Source organism: Chrysochloris asiatica, unplaced genomic scaffold (assembly GCF_000296735.1).
Source record: "Chrysochloris asiatica unplaced genomic scaffold, ChrAsi1.0 scaffold00033, whole genome shotgun sequence".
Classification (NCBI taxonomy): domain Eukaryota; kingdom Metazoa; phylum Chordata; class Mammalia; order Afrosoricida; family Chrysochloridae; genus Chrysochloris; species Chrysochloris asiatica.
Window position 1 is genome coordinate 18,325,590 of NW_006408551.1, and position 5,467 is coordinate 18,331,056.

The 5,467-nt window shown below is 34.7% G+C and overlaps 1 pseudogene; it reads left to right on the top strand.

Moving 5' to 3' along the window:
• The first annotated feature begins 3,485 nt into the window (after positions 1-3,485).
• On the top strand, positions 3,486-4,166 carry LOC102817850 (annotated as a pseudogene).
• Positions 4,167-5,467: the final 1,301 nt, after the last annotated feature.

Consider the following 5,467-nt stretch of genomic DNA (forward strand, 5'->3'; position numbering starts at 1 on the left):
ACTGTTATTGTTGTTAAGTGCTGTCGAGTAGGTTCTGACCCATAGCGACCCTGTATAGGGGTTCCGAGGAGCAGCTGTTATAGAGTAGACTAAAATTAAATAAGTAAATAAACATATAAATAAATACAGACTGTGATCAATATTATAATAGAAATAGGTGATAAGAAGTAACTGGGGACGATACTATAGATAGGAAGCCCTGGAAAGACTTTTTTAAGTATTTGGGGTTGGAGCTGATAACTGAAGGATAAGAATGAATTAGCCATACAAACAGCTTGGAAAAGATTATTCTAGACAGAGAGAACAAGTGCAAAGGATTGAAAAGTTTGGATAGCTGTATGTTTTATAAATGAATAAATTAATAGTATACATTAGCAGTGTTTCAATAACTATTTTGCAATCCACATTACAAGTTTCTTGATACTTTCTTTCAGGTGTTTTCCCTTACTTAAAAATCCAGTGGGAATATAAAATTCTCAGTGTATTTCCTTCCTTTAAGAAATTCTGCTATGTATCTGCCATTTATATATATAAATTCATAATCAGGAAAGCCGTCCCAGGCAGCCCTACCAAACAGTATACCCATGTGTTATGAATTAATTTGTTTACTAGGTCCAAAAATTACCCTAGGGCTAAAAAATTCTCTGCCAGCTTCACAAAATTATAGTATTACTGTGTATGATTCCCACAAGAAAAGAGATTATTTTATCATTCCTGTGCATTTTTTCCCTAGCATCTAGTAAGCAATTGCTACTAGAACTACAAATAGCAGAGTACAACAAAATTGACAACAAAAAAAAAATAATATTCTTACCCATAGATCTTTTTTTTTTTTTTCTACCTCAAGAGGTCAAAGAACTATATTCAAAATGAAAATGTAGAAGTGACACTGAAAAAAAATGAATAAAAAATGACTTACAAATGAGAGATATACTAGGTAACACTTGTATCTCTATCTATTATGGGTTCCATCTAAATAGAGCAACTAGACAAGGATATCTGGCCAGCTGAATCTATTCACAGTACCACATCCGTTTCCCAGAGCAGACTATCTAGTAGAACTATAAAGAGAAAACTCTATGCTCATGATTTATGCTAAAATTATAGCATACAATTTCAGATAAGAGCTTGAAGGAAAATTGGAAGCTAAGTAATGCTGGCTCCCCCAGATAGCACGTTCTATATTCAAGGAGACAAGTTGGTATATTTCTAAGGTACACAGAAAAAAATCTACTTAATTAGTTGAATATATCTTTACTACATAAGTTCAGACTCCCATGAAGATAGAAATGGCAACTACTTATAGGAAATAATATTAAAGGGCCTTAAAAACAAATAAAATAGTCTCCAGACCTACTGGAAAATTCACCATCACAACTTCAAAGTATTGATTCTTGTGTTAACATCAAAATCACCTTGTGAATGATTTTTGGATTCTTTTTCTGAAAATGATGTTTGATAATGAGAGACAGAGTGAGTGCACTGAGTATATGAGATGTTAGGATGGTGGGAGAAAGACACAGTACCCTGAGTTCTAAATTACCACAAGCAAATCTGCATTACCCCAAAATTTTTGTAGTGGCAAATTTTATCCCCAGATGTCTCAAATGAGTCAGAATTGATTTGATAGCAACAGGTTTTCAGGTTTCAAATTAGAAAAAATATCAGTTGAATTAGGTACCTGGCAAATTTTCAGACTAAAATATATTAAATAGAATGATTTAGAGCATATACAGGAAACTCCCAACTGACTTTTTAAGAAAAAGAAATATATGAATTGTCTCTTATACAAAAGAATTTTCAGACTCAGGCTGGTAGGGTAGTTTCCCAAGTCATTAGGAACCAGACCATTTACAGAGTTCTAGTCAATCATTCAAAATTACACCTACTTTCTTATGAACCAAGTAGGTTCCTAGATCTCCAGTCATTCATTCTACATTCCAAGTAGGAGGGTGGAGAAAAGAAATGAACTATGGAGAATTCTCAGGCATCCAACACATCACTATTTACAACTTTCTGGGCAGCATTTAGTCAAATGTGCACAAGTAACTGCAAGGGAGAATTAGAACTATGTCTTTTTGCCTTTTGTACCTTTTTACAGTGTTCTGTTAAAACACCATTCTTGACAAAGAAGAATTCAGATGTTAGAGATAGCAATTAACATAAGCCACTACTCTAGTATATTTGAAAATCCTCAAGCTACAAAACACCTACAAATGTCAATAAAATATAATAAATGAACAAAAATGCCTGTAACATGAGTCTCTTCCAAAGCAGGTTTGTTTGGTCAGCACTGAGCTGGTTTTCATTAGGAGAAACATATGAATGGACTTGAGAGGAGGAGGAAACAAAACCAAACCAAACAAAAAACACCTTGTATTAGATAAAAGAGGCACAGCGGGAACATCATGAAAATTCTCAGGTGATTCTGAAGGCAAGAGTCCTTTAGGTTGCTCTAAAACCTTACTCATATTTTCCTGCAGTGTTTTTGTTTCCCTGGGTTTTATAACTTTCAACTTTCACTTTTATTCTTGTTTTGTTTTTATCCTCCTTCTATCTTGTGGGAACTCTTTCTCTTCTTGCTTCACCCCACTAAAGACAGCAACTGTGGCCATATAGCCAAGCTTCACACTCTCTAAAATCCCATCAATTAGGCAAGAGTCAATACCAGCTGCTATATACCAGAGCAGCATCTACAACCAACACTTGCTAAACCACCCTGAATTGAGATGTAAGAGCATTGACCAGAAAAGCCCATATCCTGATCACATATACCCGAAGACAATTGGACAGTGCTTAAAATACACCAGCAGACATTCATTTAATTAATACAACTGCATCAGCATCACAATGGTAAAAAGCATTGGAAATTTTCTCCTCGTGTGCAGAAACAAGACAGAGTGGCTTAAACAAACGACCAAGAAAAGAGTTAGAATTAGCATTGGAGGGAGAAGAGGCTTTGGAATTACCCAAAAAATAACTCAGATGAATGATATTGAGGTACATTCAAATGTTCCACAGAAAGGTCAAGTAAAATAAAGAGGTCAGAAAAGTGCTATAGGAATAATCAAACAAAATAGATATAGCATTGGAGTTGACACAAATCCTACAAAAAGAGGTCCAGATGATCAATACTAAAATATCATAAATGTATAATACACTGAAAGTGTAAAGGAGTAGAATTTAATCCATGGAAGCCAGAATTAGCAAGCTTGAAGAGAAATCTCTCAATACTGTTGAGATAAAAGATCAGAAAAAAGTATGAAAAAATCTGAAGAAAGCCTAAGATTCATGTGGGACAACATGAAGAGGAAAAACCTATGGGTAGAGCGCCTCTGCAGGACCAGAACTATAAAGGGCTCTGGCGAGGTCTTTGGGTAGAAACTGTCTGCATCTTCACCACAGCCTTTGGCTTCAGACCTTCGCGGTCTGCCAACCACTGAAGGAGGACTTAGATAGCCCTTGACATTTTTCAGATCGCCACAATGACTGAAAATGGTGATAGTGAAAAGATGGCTGAGCTAGAGGCCAAAATCTGTCATCAAATTGAGTATTATTTTGGTGACTTTAATTTGCCACAGGGCAAATTTTTAAAGGAACAGATCAAACTAGATGAAGGATGGGTACCTTTGGAGGCAATGATAAAATTCAACAGGTTAAACCGTCTAACAACAGTCTTTAGTATAATAGTAGAAGCATTGAATAAATCAAAGGTAGAACTCATGGAAATAAGTGAAGATAAAACTAAAATCAGAAAATTTCCAAGCAAACCCCTCCCTGAAGTGGCTGATGAGTATAAAAATGATGTGAAAAACAGAACTGCTTATATTAAAGCCTTCCCAACTGATGAAAACCTTGATGACATAAAAGAATGGTTAGAAGATAAAGATCAAGTACTAAATATTCAGATGAGAAGAAAATTGCACAGAACACTTAAGGGATCACTATTTATTGTGTTTGAAAACATTGAATCTGTTAAGAAATCTGTAAAAACCACTGGCCAAAAGTACAAAGAGACAGACAGAACCTGCTAATACTGTTCAAGGAAGATTACTTTGCAAAAAAAGAATGAAGAAAGAAAGCAAAATAAAGTGGAAGCTTAATTACGAGTTAAACAAGAGCATGAAGAAAAACAGAAATTAGCAGAGGATCCACAACATACCTAGAAAAGGAAAGTTCAAGAAGACTATGGAAACATAAAAACTATGAAGAAATTGAAAAGAAAAAGCATAAAAAAATGCATTCAGTACAGGAAAGCTTGCAGAACAAAGAAACCAGCAGCACCACAAACACAAAAACACAAAACAATATAATGACAGCAATCAATTCATACCTATTGATAATTACCCTGAATATCAATGGATAAAATATACCAATCAAGAGATAATTCCAGTGCAGATAGAACATGCTCTAGAATAGGCCATGTGTTAGGCCACAAATAAAGTCTCAATGAAGTTAAAAACATCAAAATACTACAAAGCATCTTCTCAGATCACAATGCTATAAAATTAGAAATCAACAATAGGAAGATCAAGGAAATAAAGTCAAATACACAGAAACTAGATAACACCCTGCTTAAAAGCTACTGGGTAGTGTTGTTGTTGTTATGTGCCGTGGAGTCGGTTCCGACTCATAGCGACCCCGTACAGGGTTTCCGAGGCTGTAAATCTTTATGGGAACAGAAAGCCTCATCTTTCTCCAGTGGAACAGCTGGTAGTTTTGAACTGCTGACCTTAAGGTTAGCAGCCCAATTCGTATCCAATTTAAAAAGTGACACTGAAAAATTCCTAGAAACAAATGAGAATGAAAACACAATGTAACAAAACCTTTGGAACATAGCAAAAGTAATGCTGAGATGCAATGTATAGCAATAAATGCACATATCCAAAAGGTAGAAAGAACCAAAATCAACACATTAACAACAGATACAAGAATTAGAAAACAAAAAACAAAAAACAAAAAAAAACAGCAAAGTACACCTTCAGTTACCAAAAGAAAAAATAATAACAAAGAGGAAAAATAAATGAGATCAAAAAACAGAAAAACTACAGAAAGAATTTACAAGACAGGAAGCTGGTTCTTTGAAAAGTTAATAAAATTGACACACTGTAGGAAAATCTAACAAAAGAGGGAGAAGACACAAATAAAACACATAAGAAACCACATGGGTGATGTCACAAAAGAACCAATTGAAATGAAAAGGACCATGGCAGAATACTATGAAGAGTTGCACTCCAACAAATTTTAAAATCTAGAGGAAATAGACACGTGTTTACAAAAGCACAACCTACCTAAACTTTCACAGAGGAAGTAGAAAACTTGAACAAACCTATAGCAAATGAGAAATTGACCAGGTCATCAAAAAACTCTCAACCAAAAAGTTCAGACCCAATTGGCTTTACTGATGAATTTACCAAACATTCAGAGAAGACACCAATTCTACTCAAACTATTCTAGAATATGAAGG